The sequence below is a fragment of the Humulus lupulus genome, chromosome 3 (genome assembly GCF_963169125.1).
Source record: "Humulus lupulus chromosome 3, drHumLupu1.1, whole genome shotgun sequence".
In the NCBI taxonomy this organism is placed as follows: Eukaryota; Viridiplantae; Streptophyta; class Magnoliopsida; order Rosales; family Cannabaceae; genus Humulus; species Humulus lupulus.
This window is the reverse complement of record NC_084795.1, coordinates 138,757,476-138,783,334: the sequence shown is the minus strand read 5'-3', so window position 1 is coordinate 138,783,334 and position 25,859 is coordinate 138,757,476. Positions and strand designations below refer to the sequence as shown.

Sequence of the window (25,859 nt, the reverse complement as noted above, 5' to 3'; positions counted from 1 at the left end):
AGGTTTAGAAACCTTGAATTTACCCTAAAAATGGCCTAATTTCTTGATTCGAACCCCAAAAACCCAGAGATATACCCAGAATAATCTAGCCTAGTCCATTTTTCTTCTTTTTCTTTAGTACCAATAACATTGCCAAGCCAAAATGTTTTTCTTACGAAAAACGAACACCTGAACTAAACCCTCGGACAGAACCAATACGTGGAAAAATAAGCAAGGCAGGGACATTCTAAGAAAAGCAAGTCGAAACCATGAAAAAATAAATTAAAGGACAGTATTCGCGAATACTTACCTTGATTGGATGTTGTGATTATGCCTGAAGCCTGAAGAATTGGAAATACCAAGGGTATAGAATCCTGAAAAATGGCTTGGAGGCTTTAGGAAAGTGAGAAAATTTTTGGTAAAAAAATGAAAAGGTGGTAAGGGTCGATTGAGAGGGCTTATATATAGACTAAGCTCGAGGTGAATCTAGGCCTGTTCGATTAGGGAAGTTTTAGATCCAATGGCCATAATTAAATAGAAAGAACGACAACAAAAAAGTGACAAGACAACTATCATTGTACTCGTGAACCCGAACGGACGCCTATCAAAATGATCCATGTGTTTAATACTCGAGAGGCTAGGTGGGAAAATTTCCCATGACATAAGTGAAAAATCCTCTACTGTGTTTGTCAGAAGTAGGATGATGTCATACACAAGCAGAGGCTTAAGGGGAAAATATTGTACCTGAAAAACATAGACTGACTTGTCATATTCGCAGTACATCTGGCAAGCATTTATTGCAGTTATTCATAGTTTCGAGAACACGGTACAAGTCCCCAAACAGGTAGCTCGAGTCAAGCACGGGTTGACAGGACATCAAGGAGATAGTCTAGCCTAATCTTTATATCGCATAAGGCCTAGCTCAATCATCTCAATGTTCAAATCGGTCAAACTTAGAAACATCAAGCTCACATAGTGTGCATTTAGCTCATTGTCGACAGCTACAGATAAACAAGGAATAATATAGACTCTTGGACTAGGTGGATTTTAACCACTGAACTGCGTAAAGTTCTTGGTGTTTACTTTATACGGTTTAACTAAAGCTTAGTTTCATCATCGAATTTCTTAATTCACTGTTGCCGAAAAACTGTCAATAGCCTTACCTATTTGATGAAATTCAGATTTTATACATATTTCCCGCTCCGTTTCTTCTATTGTACCTAGCCAAGTCTAACTTGGAAGCACTATAGCTTTACCATTTTTATCATTTCATTGTTAAATTACCAACAATCTATACTTTTTGGTAAAATCATTTAAATTATAAACTTTGATCAACTAAGTTAATTTGATTTGATTTTAATTTGTTTTTAAGAAAAGTTAGGAGAAAGTTTATTTTATTTTAAAAAGATAATGTATTCCATTTCCTTAAAAATTAGAGCTTTAAACCTTTTTTATTTTATTAGAATAAAAATTTATTAATTAATATAATTATTAATTTCTAGTATCCAAATTAACCTTAATCATTATTTAGTGTGCTAAACTTACATCTATAATTATCAAGATTAAAGTATATTGAAAAAATATAATATTTTAGAAAAACTCCCATTTTTCTTCTAACGCCTCATAATCCCAACCCCGAGACCACACGACGGTACTAGTCATTTCAAGTCATTTTAAAGATCGATAACCAAATGATAGACTAAATAATGCATAAAACTTAATTAAAATCTTATTTAAAACATGTGGTATACAGATATCTGTAATTTAAAATAAAACATTGATTTAAATGTCAACAAACAAACAACATTATTTCGGTCTTAATTCACAATAAAACAGCTTTAAAACCATATGAATAAAAATGTCAAGTAAAACTTTAGATTTTACATCCCTTTGATCGTAACAAGGCTGAATGGTTCTCATGATATACATTCTTTTTGGATTGGACTTTGCCCATCACCACAAAATAAATGAACATATGGCACCTGCAACATAGGTACCCATGAGTTAACACCTAGTAAGAAGAGTTGTGTAGGATACAACCCTCCAACCCAAACAAAGACAACATATAACAAAAAATATTATATCCATAGTAATACTAAACATACACAACTTATTCATAAGACAAGATAAAAATAAAACATAATATATTCCCAATAAAAATAAATCATATAAAAATATAACTTACATAACATATCATACCATACTAGAATCACTCTAGCCGTAGACCAATACTATTCTGGTCAAGTGTGCAACTGAGCACGAAAATATAAGCATGCATTTCAACATATCATAAGCATGGAATTTATCATAACGTAAACATGCAAATGAGCATACCGTAAGCATCTCACATAAAACATACAACATATAGATACATATCATAAATACACATATCAGATATATAAATAAAACTATTCTTATGCACGTCGAGCGTACACATTATGTGCACATGTCGACTATTCTTACCTCAGATTCAAGCATCAACAATAGTTCCATTCCATTCAAGTTCCTTTACCGAGTCCTAGTTACAAAATAAAATGCCAAAATCTTAATTTTCATATCAAACCAAGACTTTGTTATAAATGCATCCATGCCCCTCTTAATACTGATTCATACTCAAAATGTCCTCACAAAAGTCCCGAAACCTTTCTGCACAGAACCCCTAATCAAAGAGAAAAATAATAAAAACTAAATCATAAAGCTAAACCAAACTCCCATTTCTGGGTGAGTAGCGCAGTCATGCCAAGGCCTGGGCACGGTCGTGCTCATAGAGAGTTTTGAATTTCTGGACGTGTAGCGCGGTCACGCTCGACAAGATTTTAGAAATTGCATGATGCGATTTTTAACCCATTTTCCCCAAGAATATGAACTTAAACAACATCAAACCCAGATTCCAACATACAACAATTCCATAATAAAAAAACTACATTCCTAAACAAATCTAATCATTAATTTATCACCAATTCATGCATTCATTCAAACTTATCATAAATGCATGGTTAGGGTTGAAGAACCCAAACTTCATCTTCAACCTCTATACAACTATTACCCATATCCTAAATTCTTAATCAATACCCATAAATCATTCCCTAGCATGTTTCTACCATTGAATCATGACTTCTACCACCAATTCCCAAAAACAATAATAATCATAACCTATAATCTATAGATTAATGGAATCTTACATCAAAGTCGATTCCTAATTCATCCACCCTTCTACATCTGAATGAGAGAGTGAAAGATTCCTTGCTTTGCGTGAGAAAGTGGCAGCCATATTACGATACTCTGAACACTAAGTCTCATCTTAAGCTGCTTATACTAACCCTAGAACTAAAAGATTAATTTACCCCCAATTCTAACTCTCTCATAACTAGGATCAAGTCCTTTTAGTAATTTTACATAAAGCTCATAGCTTTCAATTTCCTTAATTAACTAATGGCCCAAAATTCATATAAATTATATTAAGGCCCTTCTTGACATATTCTGTGACACTTATGCCCTTACACATTGAAGGAATTATTGTTGTTACACAATTTTAAACAGTTGCTCGCATAACATAATTCAAATCATAAACATAGTCAAATAGATACATAAACATGTATTCACATAAAATTACAAAAGTACTCCTAATGGTTACCATATTACAAAAATACCCCTCAAGGCTAAAATTACTGAATTGCCCTCATATGATTAACTACCAAAATATCATGACATTTTTGAACGGATATTACATTTTTTCTAAATATGAAAATTGTCATTTTAGTTTCTAAGTTTCCAACTTTAGAAAATTATAGTTTGAAAACATTTACTCTAAAAATTTCCAAACTTCACTATTCCAAGAAATCCCTCACCAAATTTTATACAAAAATAATCAGTTTACTTGGTGAAAACTATATTTAAAGTTGCCTTTTAAAAATGTCGAGGGAAATTTTTACCCTTTTTATTAATTTTGAGAGACCATAAAATTCAATTGGTTGATTATTTAGGTTTGAAAATTCTTAGGCCCATATTAGGGTATGTCAAAATTGCCCATACGAAAAATGAGGTCATTTGAATAATTGTTACTTAGTGAAAATTTTCCACAATCAAGGTTGTCCAAAGGGCTATTTTAAAATTTTAGAATTATAACCCAACTTTGAAAAATCATATCTCTTAGCCCTTTCAACATTTTTATTGAAACTTTACCAGTTTTATTAACAACATCAAATGAGTGTTCAGTCCAAAAATCCATCAAAAGTACATTAATTTACTTATGGAACTCACTGTAAAAAATTGGTTGTTTGTAGAAGTTTCTAAAAGCCATCGAGACTGCATAACAATTTTGTAAAAATCATAACTTGGTCATTTTAAAACCTTTTTGAACGTTTCAACACACTATGAAAATCTACCATTCCTAAACTACCCATTGGAACTAAGAAAACCTAGGAACAAGTTTGTATAATTTTCTCTTGACCCTTTAGAATTCAAATCTTAAACATTTTTTCACATAAAATCATATAAATCCTATGGAATGTTGGATTCCTCTTCTAAACATTCTACCAAACCTCCATGCATGAATGATAAAAAAACATTTATACAATATTACAGTCCCAATAATGAATTTAAACACATAAAAACACACATGCAATGCAAATTATATAAAATTTGAGCATAAATATATTTAGTATGACCATATACCTCTTGTAGACTTCTTGGAGGGTTTGGGTTTGCCTCTAACATCTCTAGCCTTTGAACAAGCCATCAACCTTCATATTTACACTCCCCAAACACCCAATAATCAGATTATTATACACTAACAAGTAAGAAGGAAAAACTAAGGAAATGAACTGACCAAACTAACTACAAGAGCTTAGGATTTTACCTCTTGAATTTTCTTCCTTTGAAGTTTCTTCTAACTTCTAAAACCAACAAGGGGAAATAGGATAGTGTTTAGATATGGGTAGAGATGAGAGATTGAGAGAGTTGTGTGAGAAATTTGGTAAAAAAATTTGGAGAGCACCCATGGAAGGTCTCAACCACTAGAGAGAAAAAGAGAGTTTTTGAGAGAAATTTGTAGCAAATGAAGAATTGTTGACTTTTTATCTATTTATACCAACTCTAAGATGTGCCAAATGACCTAAATACCCTTCTAGGCTTCTGCCCACTTAACCCTTAATTAACCCAAAAATTTCCATTAATTATCCCTTATTATCATACTAATTTCCAACTTAATCATATACTTCAAGGATAATTGCAATGTGGTAATTTTTCTCTTAGTTCACCATATTGAATTCTTAGCCTAGGGTAATTAAATTAAATGTGTCTTTCCATTTAAATTAAGTGGTCACACTCGTATATTTATGACTCGTGAAATTTAATTAACCAAAATTCTATTTTTGCTAAATAAGATTTTTTTTCACAAAAATGCATTTTTAGAGATTTTCACACAAAAACCGAACTTTTATACCTTAATATAAAATAATTCAACAATTTTATGCCCATTAAAATTTTTCCATAATTACACTTCTCCAATAATACTTTATCCAAGAATTTATCCGGTTACAGTTTCCATTTCTGTCAAATACCGAAAATGCTCGGTTTGTCACAAAACTGCACATTTCACACTTTGGATAACAATAACAACATGAAATTTGTTGACCCTGATTTTGGTCAACTGACACAGAGTCAAATATGCTTGATTTGGACAAACATGTTGGAAAGAATATGATGATGAAACAATAAAGAACACAAGAGTTTATAGTGGTTCGGCCCCAGAATCTCGTAATAACCTACGTCCACTTGAATTGTTATTGATATAAGATTCAAAGGAGTAACTAGGGTTCAATGAGTTTCACTAACCTCTGAAGAACAAGACAATATATCAAATAGGATAACTCTAATCTCTAATGATCAGAAAGCAAAAAAGAAGAAGAAGATCCCTTTCCCTTGAGCCCTCCTTCTCTATTTATAAGCTCAAGGAGGATTTACATTAATTTGTTACAGATATTATTTCCTAAATAATCGGATACTCAGGAAATCATGGGAGATAATTTCAGATACTATCATAACTGCATAGGATCTTTTCCGCGTATAGCATGCGTACGACCAGGCTGGTCATATGAAGAGATCGAACGTCGTGACAGTAGATGTCTTCCTGGTCGATGGTCGAGCATGAATTCTGCCAGATGTTAGCCATGTGTACTAAATGCTTGCCATGTCATCCATGCTTGTTTTTTGGATAACATTTGCCCCCCAAGTTTGTTTAGTGCGACCAGCAATAAAGAAACTTTAAGGAAACAACCATTCATATCCCCACAATGTATGTCAGGATGCCCGTGCGTCTTTTAAAACCGTGACATAATTATGTCTAATCAAGCCTTTTCAGTTTTCAAGAAACAAATTGACGGCTTATACACTTCCCCACGTTTCGAGAATTAAAAATAATGATTGCTACTTTTTGGCCATACCTCGGTTCCCATAAATACCTTCTTTTTCTTCTTTAATTTTTTTTTCTTACCATCTTTGTCAAGAACTTCAAGAACCTTGCCCTCAGAATACAGAGCTTCGAAACCAGTCAGTCGCCTAGCCGAGGATCTTCCCGACTTGAACTTTTTCATTCTCTTCCGAATCTCCATCTTCGCCCAGGTAATCACTTAGTCTTTTTAAACTTTTCATTATACCATGCATGTCGTTTCTAGGTTCTGTAATTTCTGTGTTCCTGAATAGGGTTTTATGAGGATTTTTTTTTGTATAAACCTTCCACTGCTTGGTAAGAGGGCGTCTTTATGCTTTGTATAGGTTAGGACTTAGTTTGATAGTAAGGATCATAGGGTTAGGGCGTAAGATCGACGTAAAAGTTCAATCTTTAAGCTAGGTGAAAAAACTGGGTATTTTCCCGCCCTTTAGGAGTCGAAACAGTTCTCTTTCAGAAAACAGATTTTTTTCCTCTTTGATCCGTTTTTCAAACCATTAATGCCAAACTTATCATAGGAGTAGGATGCTGCTAGTTATTTAGACACGAGCAACGTTATCCCAATCTTCCACACTACTTCGCAGACTGTGTCTTATCTCCTCCATTGTCTGTTTGCAGTTCATATGCAAGACCCTTGGGGGGGAGAAAGACCTATTGAAGATGACCTTTGGGCCCAACTACTTGAAGGCGAAGAGAACCCATCTACTTTGATACCAGAAATCCCTTTTTCTCGCCCTAGCTCAAACCGTCCTCCAGTCCCCAATCAAAGAATGGCCCGAACAAAAACAAAAGCTCAGAAAAGGAAAAACCCTAACTCCTCAGGCCAGCCTTCTGCTGATGCCCCCTCGACCAGTGGTCGAGGCGAATTCGTTCCATAGACTAATGTCCAAGGGCGTGCCCACCCTCGCCATGTTGACCAGTCAGCCGTTGCGTGGCACGTCGTCCCTCAAAGTACGCTGACACTGCGGATGATTGCCAAGTATTTAAACAGATACAATCTGACGGGTGTGACCTTAGTTAAACCATCTATCGACCAGCGAGCCAACCTGCCAGGTGGGGCTTACAGCGCCTGGTCGAGGTTCCACATTGAGGCAGGTGCCACCCTGCCTTTCCACTCGTTTGTTCAGGGGGTGGCTAATTACTTCAGAGTAGCCCCCTTTCAAATCACCCCGAATGGATATAGAATGCTGGCCGCACTCTATATCCTTTATAAGCTCAAAAAATGGCCAGTACCTTCCCCCCACGAGGTCAATTTTCCTTTTGACCTTAAGTCCAACCCCAACCAAGATGGTATGGGGTTTTTTTCACTTCTGCCATCAAGAATCCGGACGCACTTTTTTGTCCGACACCACCCATATCTCTAATGTGGGGAAGTATCACCATGAATACTTCCTCCCTCCTGACCTTGCTGCGGACAACCTGGCCTTCACCCCAGGAGGTAAAAAATTCTTACGCGAGCAGCTTCTTTACTTAGTGCTTTTCTGTCATAATATCTTAACATCCATTGTGTTCCAGGCCCCTGGTTACGTCCAGTCCCTACTCAAGGGCAACACTCTTAGCCAGCATGACGAATGTTGATAAGAGTGTAAAAAACTTAGTCAACGAGGCTAACCTTATGCTGGTCGGCCTTTGGGGCTCCCAATCTACGACGAATGAGCCCTCGGCGGGCGGTGTCCAAGACGACGTGGAACCTGAGCAGGAGCCCGAGCAGAAACCTCAGGCGTCGTCTTCTCGGAGGCGGCCAACTGGGGTTACGATCAGGGAAATTGTCGTCCCCCATCGAGCGGAGAAACCTTCACTTCCCAAGGGCAAGGGAAAACAAAAGGTTGTCAAGCCTACCGAACTTTCTGACGATTCGTCGGATGTAAACGGTACAATAATCTCGCTTTTAATTAACTTGCCAATTCCCTTTCATCTATTTGATGGGGACGGAAACTTTTGGAATGCCCCCTCTTTAAACTCAGATTTCTTCCAGGAACTAGGTAGTTCAGTAAATAATGCTACGACCAGTAGTTGTAGCCCGGGTATTTTACTTGTAATCCTTTTACTTTTATCCCTGTTCCCCCCTATGACCATTTAATCTCACTGCTCGAGTTGTTTCCCTTTGTGCAGGTATGGACTCTGAGGATGTCTTCGATCATTACGAGGCTGCCGCTGCCTTTTCTGTCCCAGAGGCGGCCGCTGCCTCTTCTATCCCAAAGAAGGATAGCAAGAGGACACGAGGGGAAAGCAACAAGACCCCCTCGAAGAAGGCTCGAACAGACGATGCTCCAACCACCGCACCTTGCAAGGAGAACACGACACCTCAGCCCCCCACCGAGCAGTCGACTCCCACAACTGTTAATCTACCGCCCTCCTTTAAGGCCACTGACAAGGAGGCATTGGACAACTTGCCCGAAGGCTCCCTGTCCAGCATCGTGGTCGGGTCGGCCAGGGAGAGGATATATAAGCTCTCGAAGTACAGACGCAGCCAAGCCGCCATCACTGAAACTGCCTCAATGGAGGTCGACCAAATCATCAACAGAGGGTTGAATGAGATAGTCAGCGTAATTCATCTCCTGCAACTTCATCATTTATGTCTAACTCCTTTTCCTTACTTTATCTCCTGCAACTTCAGGGGCTGCTATCTTTAACTGCTGGCTGGCGCCGTGCTGGGACGTTGGTTTCTCGGGGAAAGAACTTCGACTGTAGGCTTGCCCAGGCTAAGCAAGCACTTGAGGCTGAGAACAACAAGCTGCTCGAGGAGAACAAGTAGCTGTCCAAGCTGAATGAACAAATGTGCGAGGACCAAGCTACTCTCACCAAGGAGCTACAGGACGCCCAAGATGCCTTGAAGAAAGCCAACGAGGAACGGGGGAAATGGAGGGAAAGTTCTGTACTTGTTACCCAAGAGTGTAAGCAACTTGGACTTGATCTGACCGCCAGCAGGGATGAGAGGAAGAAGCTCGACGAGCGGGTGCAGGAGCTCGAGGGGCGAGTGCAGGAGCTCGAGGAGGAAGGGGTCAAGAATTTGAAGAAGTACAAGGAAGCCACTCCCCTCTGCTTCTACGATTTCTGGAAGCACAACCGGGAGGCCAACTTCAACTACTTGTCTGAGAGGTTGAAGAGGACTCTGATGGCGCAGTGCGCCATCCGGTTGGAGGCAGAGGAGAAGGCTAAGGCTAAGGCTCCCACTGCTGATGCTGCAGCTGGTCCTCCTGCCGACAAAGGCACTCCCCCTAATCCTCAAGACCATCCTGCTCAGTAAATTTTTTTTCTTTTATTTTGTTTTTATGGCCCACGGGTCTGTTTGTAAAGACAATTTATTTTTATTACTGCAAGGGCAACTTTTTTACTTATAAATGAAAAATTACATCCGAGCAATACTTCTCGCAGTGCAAAAGCTTTTTACTTTTAATTGAACAATTACATCCGAGCAATACTGCTCGCGGTGTAAAAGATTGCCTTATTGATATTATAATGTTTCTTTTATTATAATATCTGTTCGCATGATCGAACTTAGCATAGTACTTTGGTTTGATTTAACAAAACATAAATTTTGAAAAATACTCTAAGTACCGTAGAATGCTTTCACTCATTTTCTTCATCTGTTTACATACCCTTTGGTATGCTTTGCTATCGATGTACCTTATGTGCCCCCCAAGTGATCGAGGAGCCTTAGGTCCTTGGTCACTTGCCTTGACCATGACCTGTGCGAACATTGCTGCTCGGTAGGAAACGTAACACTTATAATACAGCAAAACAACACACGTAATGAACAAATACTTGTAAAAGTAAATTTACAATGGTTGGCAAGAATGACTGGCTACGCACAGTCCCTTATAATCTCGTATTAAAAATGGACTAATCATGTCTTTATGAGTGATCTTAAAAAAGATCTTACACTAATAAGCGATTAGCCATACAACGTGGCTAACCCTTTTCCGAAACTTGTAAAAACTAAAAATTTATACAAGCCAGTCCCTTAAAAAGGACTGTTCATTGGTAGTACTTGCGCAGGTGTTCACTGTTCCAATAGCGTGGAACGAGATCTCCATTTAAGCGTGCAAGTTTGTAGGTGCCCGGATGAAGGACTTCTTCAATTTAGTAAGGTCCGAACACTCCAGCAGTGGGGTCGCAGGTATTCAAGAAAACTCGTCGTAGCACTAGGTCACCGACGTTGAATTTCCTTTCTTTCACCTTTGAGTTAAAATACTGGGTGACCTTTTGCTGGTACGCAGCAACTCAGATTTGGGTTCTTTCTCGTATTTCTTCAATTGAGTCTAGGGACTCCATCATCAGTTGGCTATTCTGGCTCTGGTCGTATGTAATGCGTCGATGTGAGGGGGGATCTAATTCGACAGGTAACATAGCTTCATACCCGTATGCCAAGGAAAACAGGGTGTGACCCGTCGCTGTTCGATGAGAAGTTCTATACGACCAGAGGACTTCAGGCAGCTGTTCTGGCCATGCTCCTTTAGTGTCTTTAAGTCTTTTCTTCAGGGTGTCCTTAAGCATTTTATTTACTACTTCGACCTGCCCGTTTTCTTGTGGATGCGCGACTGAAGAAAAGCTTTTAATAATCCCGTACCTTTCGCAGAAGTCTGTGAATAAGTCACTGTCAAATTGGGTTCCGTTGTCTGAGACAATCTTTCGAGGCAACCATATCGGCAAACAATATTCTTGATGACAAAGTCAAGAACTTTCTTGGTCATTATGGTAGCAAGTGGTTCAGCTTCGGCCCATTTGGTGAAGTAGTCGACTGCTACAACTGCGTACTTCACCCCGCCTTTTCCCGTTGGTAGGGATCCAATCAAGTCTACACCCCATACTGCGAAAGGCCAAGGACTCTGCATCTGTTTTAACTCATTTGGAGCTGCGCGTGGGATTTTGGAAAATCTCTGACACTTATCGCACTTTCGCACAAACTCCATTGAATCTTCGTTCATAGTCGGCTAGAAATAGCCCTGCCTTAGAATCTTTTTCGCCAAACTTTGCCCCCCAGCGTGATCCCCGCAGAAGCCTTCATGCACTTCCTTCATCAGTTCCTTAGCTTTCTCTAGGGTAATACATCTGAGTAGTGGCATGGAGTATCCCCTTCGGTATAGAATACCATCGACCAGTATATACCTAGCAACCTGCCTTTGAAGAGTTCTGGCCTTGTTCCTATCTGCTGGTAGTACACCATTTGTCAGATACTCCAAGTAAGGCACCATCCATGTATCTTCCATTCGGATTTCCATACTGGTTTCATTTGCTCGTTTGCTTGGCTCGCTCAATCTTCCCACTGGGACAATATTCAAAGTGTCAGCATCTTTCGCGCTCGCGAGTTTGGCTAAGGCATCTGCGTTCAAATTCTGATCCCGAGGTATTTGCTAGAGGGTATACTTCTTGAACTGGGCCAATAGATCTTTTGTTTTGTTCAAGTAGGCCACCATTTTTAGGCCTCGTGCTTGATATTCCCCTAGAACTTGATTCACTACCAGCTGTGAATCACTGTAAATATCCAGCACCTTTATACTCATGTCTTTTGCCATTCTTAATCGAGCGAGGAGTGCTTCGTATTCGGCTTCATTATTTGACGAGGTGAAGTCGAACCTAATGGCGCAGTGAAATTGATGCCCTTCTGGCATTATCAAGATCACTCCTGCTCCCGTGTGAGATTCGTTTGACGACCCATCTGTGAATAACTTCCACGATTTAGCTTCATCTTGAGGCTCAGGCGCACTAGGCTTTTCACACTGCTCACTGTCTGGGAGTTCGATGAACTCTGCAATAAGATCAGCCAAGACTTTTCCCTTTACTGCTGCTCGCAGTGAATATGTAATATCGAATTGCCCCAGTTCGACAGCCCATTTCAATAAACGCCCAGCCGCCTCTGGTTTTTGGAGGACTTGCCGAAGGGGCTGGTCAGTTAAGACTGTAATGGGATGGGCTTGGAAGTAAGGACATAGCTTCCTTGAGGCCAAGATTAAACAATACGCTAACCTCTCGATGGGAGGATACCTCAGTTCTGCTCCGATTAGCCTCTTGCTTACATAGTAAACTACTTTTTGTACGCCTTCTTCCTCTCGTACTAGTACCGCACTAGCAGCAACCTCAGTGATCGCTAGGTAAATGAACAAAGTTTCTCCTTCAACAGGCTTTGAAAAAATAGGAGGATGTGCCATATGGGCTTTTAAGGCCTGAAAAGCTTGCTCCCAGTCTCCTGTCCATTCAAACTTCTTGTTGCCCCTAAGTAGATTGAAGAAAGGGACGCATTTATCCTTTGATTTGGAAATAAATCTACTTAGGGCTGTAATTCTTCCAGTTAAACTTTGTACATCCTTGATCTTCTCTGGCGATTTCATGTCGATCAGGGCTTTTATCTTGTCGGGGTTGGCCTCGATTCCTCTTGAATTAACAATGAACCCCAAAAATTTCCCTGATCCAACTCTGAAGGAACATTTGAGAGGATTTAGTTTCATCTGGTATTTCTTTAATACGTCGAAACACTCGTAAATCCTTCACATGTCCTTCTGCTTTTTTTGACTTTACCAGCATGTCGTCCACGTACACCTCCATGTTTACCTCGATTAATTCTTCAAACATGTGGTTAACCAATCGCTGGTAACTCGCACCTGTGTTTTTCAGTCCGAAGGGCATTACTTTATAACAGTATAATCCCGTATCGGTCCGAAAGCTGGTGTGATCCTCATCAGGGGGATGCATGCTAATCTGATTGTAGCCTGAGTATGCATCCATGAAGGAGAGGATCTCGTGCCCTGCAGTAGCATCACCCAACTGGTCGATCCTTGGGAGTGGGAAGCAATCCTTCGGGCAGGCTTTATTGAGGTCTGTAAAATCCACACAAGTCCGCCATTTGCCGTTAGGCTTGGGAACCAGTACTGGATTAGAGGCCCAGGATGGATAAAACGCCACCCTGATGAACCCATTCTCCTTTAATGTTTCAACTTCTTCTTTTAAGGCTCTCGATCGATCCTTATCGAGCAGCCTTCTTTTCTTTTGCACGGGTGTAAAACTCTTGTCTATGTTCAGGAGATGGCTGATAACTGCAGGATCTATCCCAGCCATGTCTTTGTGCGACCAGGCAAAGACTTCCTGGTTTTTCCGCAAAAACTCCACCAGTGCATGCTTCGTGGTTGGTTCTAAGTTTTTCCCGACCTTAACGACTTTGGTCGGGTCTTTCTCGTCAAGTTGGACGTCTTCTAGGTCCTCGACGGGTCCAACATTTTCTTCAAAATCCCCAAAGCGAGGATCTAAATTTCTATCCTCACTTTGGGCAACACCCTATTTGGTGACTTCATCACCGGATTGGGCTTGTGTATCAATTGCCATCTGCAACCTATCTGGGGGAGTGCTCTTTGACGCTCCCTTCTTCGCCTTAGTGACTGAGGCATTGTAGCACTCCCTGGCCTCCCTCTGGTTTCCCAACTCGCGTCCTACCCCTGCATCTATCGGGAATTTCATGGCTAAGTGCCATATAGAGGTGACGGCCCGTAGATCAACCAGTACAGGCCTCCCAATGACGGAATTGTACGCCGAAGGACAATCGACTACTATGAAAGTAGCGAGTAATGTCCTGATAGCAGGCGCTGTACCTGCTGTCACTGGTAGTCTGATTGACCCTGTTGGGGCGAGTCCCTCACCAGAGAAGCCATATATTGTTTGGTTGCAGGACTCTAGGTCCTTAACGGACAACTTCATGCGTTCCAGCGAAGACTTATACAGGATGTTCACCGAACTTCCTGTATCAACTAGCACTCTCTTCACCATCATATTGGCCATTTGGATATCCACGACCAGCGGATCGGAATGTGAGAACCAGACATGTTGGGCGCCGCTATCAGAGAAGGTTATTTTGCCCTCTTCTGACCGAGCCTTTTTCGGCGAGCGGTAATCCACAGTCATCATCTCCATGTCCTGGTCGTGGCACAGAGTCCGAGCATATCGTTCCCTGGCCTTTCTGCTATTTCCCACGAGGTGCGGGCCTCTGCAGATGGTTAACAATGTGCTGGTTACGGGATCACGCTGCAAAGGTGGCGAGCGTTGGCGTGTGGGCGCTTGCTCGTTGCCACCTGGAGCTTCTCGTTGGGAATTTCCTGAGGCCCGTATATATCTTCTCAAGTGTCCTTGTCTAATAAGGAACTCAATCTCATCCTTCAGCTGGTTGCATTCATTGGTATCATGTCCGTAGTCGTTATGATAACGAAAGAACTTGGTAGTATCTTTTCTCGAAATATCCTTTCGAATGGGAGCAGGTTTCTTATAAGGCACACTGGAACTCGTGGCCTGATAAACCTCTCCCCGAGACTCAATAAGGGCAGTATAGTTAGTGAACCGAGGTTCATAACGATTACCTTTGGCTCGTTTATTGTCAGAGGTGGAAGGCTCATTGTGTGGTCGTTTCCCCCCATTCTTGCCATTGTCGTTTCCGTTCCCGTTGCCTTTGCCGTTGCCATTGGGCTTGGACCCATTGGCGGCTTTGGCGGGCTTGGCAGTCCCCTTATCCTTGCCTGGGGGCTTCCCCTTATTGGCGATGGCATCTTCGAGCTTGATGTATCGATCAGCTCGATCCAAGAATTCCTGGGTAGTTCTAACCCCATGTTTTCTGAGGTTGTCCCAGAGAGGCGTGCGGCGCTTAACCCCTGCGGTTATGGCCATCATCTTGCCTTCGTCTCCCACTGTTTTTGCTCCAGCAGCTGCTTGCATAAAGCGTTGGACCTAGTCCTTCAGTGGTTCTTCGTCTTGCTGGCGTATTTCGACTAGCTGGTTTGCCTCAGTCGGGTGCACACGACCCGCATAGAACTGTCCGTAAAACTCCTTCACGAACATTTCCCAGGAAACTATACTTGCAGGAGGGAATTTGAAAAACCACTCCTGTGCGGCATCAGAAAGTGTTGCAGGCAAGATCCTGCACCGAGCGTCTTCGGACACTTTCTGAATGTCCATTTGTATCTCAAACTTGTTGACTTGAGATACCGGGTCACCATACCCGTCAAAGTTCGGAAGCATAGGCATCTTAAACTTGCTAGGAGTTTCTGCCATAGCTATCCTCTGGACGAAAGGAGTGCCTTTTCTCCTATCGTGGTAAATATAAGATGCTCTTCCCCCAACTAGCTGCTGCACTGCCTGGTTGAGGGCATCTATCTGGGCTTGCACGGCGCCAGGAATCACCGGGGCCTCTGGTGTTGGGGGGACGTACTCGTCGTGCTGCTCCCAGCGATCGTTGAGTATGTCTCTTAAGTCCTCGTCTCTTCTCCGCTGCTCGCTAGTTCCAAGCCGGTTGAAGACGTTATCTTGTCTGGACTGCCCCCCAGCATCCCGTCTTTTGGGTTGGTCATCCCAAGGTGGCTGGTTTCTGCCTCCACCTCTTTCTTCATTCCTCCGACCGGCATTTCCTCTGCCTGAGTCAGCCTCGTTATAACCATGGCCATATCTGAATCTTGATTGGCTATGGAGGGATCGACTGTTCCCTCGGTTGCCTTCCCGGGCTGGAACCTCCTGAGCGTTAGAGGGTGGTCTGCGTTGGTCGGTAGGTCCCTGTGCATTATCATGCCGTGGGGGGCCTTGGACCGCAGAGCCTAACTCTGAGTTCCTCCTGTTACTACGTGGACGATGTCCTCTGCTTGGAGGGTTTGGCTCGTCGCCCCTATGGTGTCTAGGACTATGAGGCAGATGCCCAGTCCTATTTTGCCTCTGTTGCAGGGGATTTCCGCGACTAGCTTGGGATAGAGGTTGTGCCTCAGGGTCCCTCAGCGGGACATCGTCCTGAGGTGCCGGTGGCTGCTCGGGCCTTTGTGGGCTCGAGGGTTGGTTAGGCGGGCTAGGATTGGGACCCCTGTGGGGTGGGCCATTCGCAGGTTGATCAGGCTGCGAGGCAGGTGCAGCCTGATTCCTAGCCAGTTGTAGGGCTGCCTTGAGGGCTGCCATGGCCTCCCTCTGGCGAGGGTCCATCTCCGCCTGTCTTTCACTCAGCTCCAGGCGCTGCCGTTTAATTTCTTGTTGCTGCCGCGCCATGATTTCGGTAGCACTTTCCTAGTTGGCCCTCAGATTGGCCAGTTCATCCTACAATACCCCTTGGGTATTCTTCAGCATCTCGGAGTCCATTTCTTCCTCATCAAATTCCAAATGTTGCTCATCTTAAACCACGTTTGGAGGAGGAGGAGGCGGGTGAGATGGTGCAGCGCTGGCCGCCTGTCCAGTTTTCTTGGTAGTTTTCGCCATTGATCTTTCAGCGATAATGTATCAAGCTCTCAACGAAAGCACCAGAATGTTGACCCTGATTTTGGCCAACTGACACGGAGTCAAATATGCTTGATTTGGACAAACACGTTGGAAAGAATATGATGACGAAACAATAAAGAACACAAGAGTTTATAGTGGTTCGGCCCCAGAATCTGGTAATAACCTATGTCCACTTGAATTGTTAATGATATAGGATTCAAAGGAGTGATCAAAGAACTAGGGTTCAATGAGTTTCACTAACATCTAAAGAACAAGAATATATATCAAATAGGATAACTCTAATCTATAATGATCAGAAAGCAAAAAAGAAGAAGAAGATCCCTTTCTCTTGATCCCTCCTTCTCTATTTATAGGCTCAAAGAGGATTTACATTAATTTGTTACAGATATTATTTCCTAAATAATCGGATACTTAGGAAATCATGGGAGATAATTTCGGATACTATCATAACTGCATAGGATCTTTTTCGCGTATAGCATGCGTACGACCAGGTTGGTCGTATGAAGAGATCGAACGTCGTGACAGTAGATGTCTTCCTGGTCGATGGTCGAGCACGAATTCTGGCAGATGTTAGCCACGTGTACTAAATGTTTTCCATTTCATCCATGCTTGTTTTTTGGATAACAAAATTTTATTCTCAAGCATATATTATTACTAAAAATAATATTAATACATATATATTACCACCCCGTTCTTAGATATTAGTAGGTTCCCGAAATGTGGGGCGTTACAAAGTCCAATCTATAAAAGAAATGTATATCATGAGAGTCATTCAACCTTGTGATGGTAACTAGTTCACCATGTGCGCAGCGGAAAGCATCGGGTGTTGGGCCCAGTGATTTAAAAAAAATATTTAAACAAACTTTAAATAATCGGATCTATTAACATGTCATACATTAAATGTTGAGAAATAAAGGATGAGTATTTACCAGTTGAAGAACTATCAAGAACCCTCGCTATCTTTATGTATCTCCAACGAACATCCAATCCAAAGCAGTTCTTCAAAATACTCAGACCAAGATCTTCCAAGATGTATCTCTACACCTCAAGACGTATGTGGGCACGTAGGGGGTGTTTGCTATGGGAGTTTGGTTTGGTGGGTATGAGAATGTCAAATCTAACTCACGATTAGTAAATTTATTTTTAATGGCTTTGGGGTATGTGTTTCCAAGTAGGTCCAATTTTTTAGCTTGATTTGAGGGTAATATTAACCCTTTTAAACACTTGAGTTTCACATTCCCTTAATCTAAACCCCTGTAACTCTACTCCCACAAACCCAAACCTAATACCAAACACCCCGATAGAATAATGGTAGAGAAAATTTTCTGATTCGCAAGATATTCTCAACACATGAGCTCTTGGAATATTAAGTCTGAGACAATTTTCAGGGATAGAGAAAAATTATACGATATATTTTTCTCTATGTCAAAAGCCTTATTATTCTTTTTCAAAAGTTCTGTGGAATTATTTCCATCTAATAGATTTATAAAAGAATTAATTAAAATTAAAAATTAAAAAATTGAAAATTCAAATTATAAATCAATAATTAAATAAATAAAAGAAATATCCAAGACCCATTCTTGGACCTTGTTACATGCCAACTACAGAGTGCATGCACTATAGTTGGCGTGTAACACATCCCTGATTTCAAGTATGTGTTCCGACCATTTTCTTTAAATTATTATTTAATAATTATTTATTCAAAAATATCTAAAGCTGATAACTTATTCATCAGACTAATTAAAGAATAAATATCATTTTAAATTCAAATCCAATTTGAAGTATGTGAAATATCATTTTCACATTATTTAAATCAATAAAGCTAATTAATTCAAAATTAATCATCTTAATTATTTAAATTTTATCTTCAAAAATACCAAAATAATTTTTCAAAAAATATAATTAAATAATTTATTAATTTTGAAATTTAATTTATTAATTAATTAATATATCTCAATTACATATTTGACCCTAAAGAACAAATTTCTTCCAAATATGTCATTTTCCTTATTTTTTCCAATTTCAACTCTTACCATGAATAGTATTGATAGAGCCATCTCGGAGACCTATGGACCTAAAATTTTAAGCTCCAATAAATTTAGATTATTAATTAAAACTCTTTATTATAATAATCATAATTTATTAATCTCAATATTATTCCACCAAATATATGAGATTGCACTCTTGTAATTATATACATTTTTTTAATGAGTACTTTTAAACATATAAAAAGTGTCCATTGATTTAATCACTACATACAATTCACTGCTCTATTAATGGATCATAATTAAAGTAGGAATTAATCACCATTTAACCTCAATAATTATATCTTGTTTCCTTAGGTACCATTAACTTTATTAGTGAAGGATAATTCATAAACTAATTTTTGAATTTGAGCTCAATAACCTTTCAGTTCCAAAAGCCAACCCTTGAGAGAACCATTATTGAATTCCTCTCAGAAAGGTATAGATTCATATCTGTATTTTATGTCCCCAGCCATTTACATCAATGAGTTCCCAAAACAAAAGTTTTCAGCCTAATCATTCTGACAAACCATAACGAGTGAATCAAAGAACTCATGACATAAACAAGAGTTCATAATAACTTTAGGATTAAGGTCAATTTGTATGTGGACATCTTATTGATATGTTTAATTGATACTTATAAAGTAAACGTTATTAATAAGTACTAATAACATATCAGCACTACTACAAAAAAAAGGCTTTTTAGGGCGCGCCCCCCGCTAGCCCTCTATTTGAGAGCCTTAAAAAGTGAAATTTTTTAGGGCTTGCAAGAAGAATGTTTTTAGGGCTCATACTGCGTGTCCTAAAAGATCCCGTTGAGTGTCTTTAAATAAAGTTTTAGGGCTCTTAATGTGTGTCCTTAAAAGATATACTTTTAATTTTTTAAAAATTAATTTATATTTATTTTAAATTATAAATTATTATTTAATTGAAACATTTATATAAAAATATGCAAACTTATAGATTAAAATAACAAAACTTGTACATTCAATGGGATAGTTACAAATAAAAAAAATCGAAACAAATATGGATAATCTAGAAACTTATACATTAAATTTTTTAAATTTCTACCCAATCCAAGAAAAAAAAATCTTGATGTTTGCATTATGCATTACAAATATTTCAAAAAGGCTAAGCCTTACAAGATCTTTGAACTAAATCATATTCATAACTCGCTAATCTTTAGAAATCGCTATTCTAATTGGTTCTAGAATAACATGTGGTTTTATAAAAGTAACTCAACACGAGTTCATAAGTTTTCAAAGAAAACGATCAGCATAGCGACTGCAAAATGAACATTCCTAAATTTTAAAAACCTGCACACATAGCATATAAATAGTCCCAAAGTAGTCCAATAAAATCATAGTATGCAAATTAACTCATAACATACTATCAACATAAATAATTGCATTTGATTTTCTAAATCTCAATTAATTTCTAAAACCCAAAACAATTAAAATCGGGGTTAGAAATTATACCCAATGCTTGGGATAGTGACACAAGGTTGAGGGTGATGTTGGGAGGTTGAGACAAGCCTCTACCACTTCACATGTAACGCCCTGGATAGCCAAGACCGCTACACTGTGTGTTTATAAAGTGTCAGACTTGCTAATCAAGTCGTAAAAGTAAAAACGTGTTCTGAAACAGTAGAGGTACTAGGGTTAAAAGCGTTTTGGCCTCAAAAGTTATGTTCTCATTAATAAACATTGTTTATGTACATGGGATCCCAAAAATGACAGTTTAAAAGCCATTTACAAAAGTTACAAAGTTTAAGTACATTAACAGCCATACTAAGGCAAAATGAGCAGTTAGGTAATCCCTGTCCTGACACACTCCTCGACCATGGTGATCGAACGGCTGGCTATGTACATTTCACCTCGGAGCTCTCCACCTCAGGCCTGGTCCAGCTTGCTCTTGCCCTTACCTGCACCACGAAGCACCCGTGAGCCAAGGCCCAGCAAGAAAACACAACAACAACAGAGCATGATCAACTAGCAACAAGTCAATTACACATATAGCATCTCATCAACTCAAGTATATCATCAATCAAGTATTTCATATACTAAGCATCTCAGCTCAAATACATAATGCTCAGACGATAACCAGGGCTAGCGCTCACAGGCAGCTCCCTATGTTATCCTATTATTTCTGGCGCCCAGTGGCCAATTCGCGCTCCGTGCGCTAAAATCATGAACGGTACTCTTAGATCGCTTATACGTGTCCCTTGGCATAATACCAACGATGACACAATACAACTCTCGGGAGCACTTAGTCCCATTCACAACCATACATTTGGGTGCAGTTTTCTTACCTTTCAATTCACTGGTTTCCGATGCCACGTAGCCACAAGCACGGTCCTCTACTCCGAGCCTCTCCAAAGTCCTAATCACAACACAAATATAATATTCTTTGTCATTAACCAATCCAAGACTACCTTCCCGGAATCTAACCCACACTCTCGGAACCCCCAAAACCTTAGAACAACACCCCGGAGACATCCCCCCGAACCCCCGGAGCAAAGGCCAAAAATTGCCAAAAGTGACACTCTGAAATTAGCCTTGTGCCGCAGCACCACTTCCTTGTGCCGCGGCACCCATCAGTCAGAGACTCCAAGCCGCGGCACACAAAACCCGTGCCGCGGCACGCCTTCGCAGCCCAGAATTCTGGGTTTTTCCTTCGCATTTTCCCTAGCTCCAACCTCTCCAAATCACCCCAAACTCTATCCTAAGTCCCAAAACCAACTTCATACCCTTAATAAACCTCACAACAACCCAAAAACATCATGCCCAAGCTCACTCACACCTTCAATCCTAAAATTCACTCTTGAATTTCACACTTAACAACTCAAACCAGAAAATTAAGAACAGCTTGAACTCAAACACAAACCACACTCCAAACTCCCTATACCTTAACAGAAACAAGCCTAATAAACACACAGAGACCTTACCTTGAATGATGAGTCCAACCTCCAGCTCTAAACCTCCTTCCCCTTGATTTTCCCAATTCTGAAATCACATAAAACCAGCCACCAACTTGCCTCAATTCACATTCATTATCTAAAATTTCAGACTTAAAACTTGGATATATCATAATCAAGATCTTACCTCTGAATATTCTTGATCTAAGCTTGCTTGACAACTTCAATCATCCTTAAATTCTTCTTCCAAAAGCTAAATTCAGTTTCTCCCTTCTTCTTCTTAGGTTTGCTCTTCCTCTAGGTCCCCAATTTCAGCATAAACCCATTTCTCCAAGTGTTATACGTATATGATATTTTCCCTTCAGCTAATGATCATTTATCCTACCAAATGACTATTCTACCCTTCCACTAATACCCCTTCCTAACTAAACCTCAGGGCCATACCTGTCTTTTCACCAACTTTGCAATTCTACCACTTTCCCCATAAAACCTGTTACTCTCTATGGTTACTAACAGTTACGCAGGTTACCAGATCACCAGTTACCATTATCTAGTTTTCTAGGACCGTCTCGGCACGTGCATCACACTGGTATCACAGCACCCACGTGGTACAATTCACACATCATAATTATCACATAGTATAATTCACATAGTCATATAACATGCTTAAAATCATAATCATGCATCTTAATCATAATAGTCACACATAATTCCCATCATGCCCTCCCGGCACATTAATCAAGGCCCTTAAGCCTTATTAGTGAATTTGGGTCGTTACATCACACCATCGCAGGCCAAAGCTCACGCCAGAGCTCCGGCAAAATCGACGACGGAAATGGCGACGATGCTTCTTTAAGAATGGCGTTGGATTTCGAAAATCACTGGGCTTTAAGGCCCTGACCTCGAGGAGGCTGAAGGTGGTAATCATTTGGATCAGAAAGGCACATGGTTGTTGGATCGAAGTCAAAAGTTTGTAGAACTCCATGGATACCAATGAGCTGCTTCTGCAACTTCGTTGGGTACGTTGGAAGCCTTAGGTCACGTGTGAGGCAGAGGGCTTGTGGGGGTCAGAGGTCGACGGTGTCCTGAATATCTTGGGGTGGCACATGTAGCTGGGGGCGGCCGACATGGTGGTCGTCAGGGCTGGCAAAGCTGGGAATCGAGAGAGAAATAGAGAGAGAGAGAGAGAGTGAGTGAGGTGGATGGAAGAAACGAGAGGAGATAGAAGGGGATGGTACAATTTTAGAGTTTTTTAATTTTTGTCTTATCATTTTTGTTTTTTTTTAATATACTTATTTATAAAGCTTTAATTTTTTATTTATTTATTTATTTATTATTATTTTTTAGGGCCCACTTTGAGTGCCCTTAAAAGTCTCCACTGACTCAAATTTCTTCAAAGTCTTTTAGGACCCACGTTAGTAATTAGGGCTCGCACTGCGTGTCCTAATAGGTATTTTTAAGGACTCTCATTGAGTGTCCCAAAAAGTCTACGAGATGTTTTTAGGGCTCGCATTTAGGTGAGCACCCTTAAAAAGAGTCATAAAAGCCAATTTTGTAGTAATGCGGGTCCCGTTCATGTATAACCACTTTATATAAAGTACCTCCACTAAGATGTCCTACTACTTCAGTAATCCATATCTATATTACATGTATTCATAATACTAGTGAACCGTACGTATAGTATTCAATACAAAGATTCCATTTAACTTTGTTTTTCTGCGAATCGTTTAAATTCGTTCCTTACAATCTTAATCCTCTCGTAACAATACAAGATTGTAGCCACAATAATGAATTGGGGAATTTTCTAATATTCATATACTATTATTCTAATAATAATAATAATAATAATAATAATAAACAAATATTTAAAAATTCAGTTAAATTATTTATTTCATAAAACATTGTTCCAAACATATGCTTTAAAGGGTACTAATCCCAATAATCTCCCACATGCCTTAAAGAAAATGAGGCATCTCCCTTAAACCCATATTTCTAACATGTTCTTTAAAATACTTGGCAGACATAGTCTTAGTAAAAGGATCAGCAAGGTTATGTTCCGAAGCTATCTTCATAACTGCTATGTAACGTCCTACGTTTTCGGGTACCTTTAAACGACTCGAGACGGGATTTTTTTCCCCCGGGTTAAGAATATTATTTTAAATAATATTATATTTTGTTTGTAAGTATTCCATGAGTTGTTGCTAGCCAAAATATGAATTTTGTGATTTTAAAAGTCAAGATAAGACTTTTGGTCCTGGACCGACACAAAAACCCTGATCGGGTAAAAATCTCGGAAAATAAAACGAAAAATCATGGAAATTATATTTTGGGCATAAAATACATTCATAAAAGTTAAAGTTTGGTCAAAAATAATAAACCTAAAAGAAAATGGAAATTTTAAGGCATTTTGTGGTAAATGCCTAATTTTGCCGAAATGGGGAATTTTATTCCATGAATGGACCTTAGGTTAAATTTTATTATGTGATTAATTAAATTAAATGTGAGAGACATTTAATTTAATTAATTAATGTTAATTTTGGTGATTAAAACTTAATAAAAGTGAAAAAGGTGTCAAAAGCCAATTTGGACTTTTCTTCTTATGAAACCTTTATAAAAAAAAAATTATATATAACATAGATAAAATAAAGAGGGTGGCCGGCCATGTGGTATTTTAGTGTAGTGTGAACCCAATATTATAAAGGTTAAATCCCATTTAATGAAAAAGTCAAGTGGGCAAGTGGGTAGAAAAGCACTTAAGTACTTTGTGATATTTTGAAGAGTTTTGTGAGCAATTCCCACACTAAGAACCGACCACTCTCCCTCTCTCATTCACTCATCTGATTTTTGAAGACCTTTCAAAGTGTTCTCTCAATATTCAACCTCAAGAACACCAAGGAAATCTTGGAGGCTAAGTCTTGGTCTAGGAAGTATTTTTCCCTAAGGTAAAGTTCACTAATCTAGGCTTTTGTAAAGTTTTAAGCATAGAGTTTCAAATAGCTAATTAACAATGTTGTTGGGGGAACTTGGTTAGGGTTTTTGAAAGGTTTTGAAGGAGTCAAAGCTTATAGGAAGGTCCAAACCTTAAGCAAGAACACCAAAGAGGTAAAAAGTTTACTTTTGATGATTTTGTTGTAGGGTTTTTAGTTTTAAGCATTATTTTGTATATCTAATGCTTAAAGTTTCTTGTTGGTGATGTAATAAGGTTATGGTAGTTGTTTAATAATTTTTATGATGCATGTGTATTGATTTTTGAAAATGGGAACCAAAACCCCCAAGGGTTTTGTAGGATACCCTAAAACAAAACATGTTTTGAGCTGTGACTTCTAAGGGGTCAAGCAGCCACTGTATATTGGTTTTGTAAAATTAAATTGTACTGTTATGTTGTTGAGATTGAGTACATAAAATTGAGCTTTTGAAACACTAAAAAATGTTTAGAAATGAGTAAGTTATGCCATTTCAAAGTTTAGGTAAAAAACTGTTTTTTTCGTATTCTTATTTTCGGAACCAAGTTTGGACAGCCACTGTATAGGGAAAATGAACCCAGTTTTTTCTAAAATTTTGTGGAAATATTTCTGGCATAACCTATTAGTCCACTGTAAAATTTGGTAAGAAAATATTAAACGGTTTGAAAGTTATTAACTGTCAAAGTTTGGAAAAAATAAGGACTTGAAAATAAGGTCATTTTTACCTCATTGTTGGAAAATGATTTCACCAATCAAAAATGCTCATTTTAACCTAAGATTTTACAAAGACCTAAATGGCATAACAAAAATGGAATTGAGAAATTTTGGTAACAATTGGGTAAATAAATTTCAAGTTATGAACTAACGAAGTATGTAGTTAAAAATGTGAAAAATAGGTTTTTCACACTTGCGTAAAAAATGAGATTTTGGAACATAAGGTAAAAAGTAAAATTTTGTTTATTTCAAGATATAAAATGGTAAGTCTTGAAATCATATTTTCACTAAAATTACCCCTTTGAGTTTAAGTGAATTATTTTTATTAAAGAGTTTTTATTCTTTCTAAAAATAAGAGATTAAATTTATTAATAGTTAATAAATTAAAAGAGGGTTTAAAACCCTATATTTTGAGAAAATAATTAAATGAATTATTTTTCTAGTAAGTAAAAATTGATTAATTGCTTTTGGAAAATTAATTAGTCAAGATGAGAAATTTATAACGGTTTTCCTAATTAAGACAAATTAGGCAATTTTCTTAAATCGGTTTTTAGATATTAAAACCTTAAGAAAACTAAAAGGAAAAT

At 39.1% G+C, this 25,859-nt stretch overlaps 1 long non-coding RNA gene across 1 annotated transcript; it reads right to left on the bottom strand.

Moving 5' to 3' along the window:
• Positions 1-1,686: 1,686 nt before the first annotated feature.
• LOC133821377 (uncharacterized) lies at positions 1,687-5,018 on the bottom strand. Its single transcript, XR_009887523.1, has 3 exons — positions 4,838-5,018; positions 4,654-4,721; positions 1,687-1,961 (listed from the first exon to the last, which is right to left on the bottom strand). It is a non-coding gene; the product is annotated as an uncharacterized LOC133821377 (long non-coding RNA).
• Between the last annotated feature and the right edge of the window lie 20,841 nt (positions 5,019-25,859).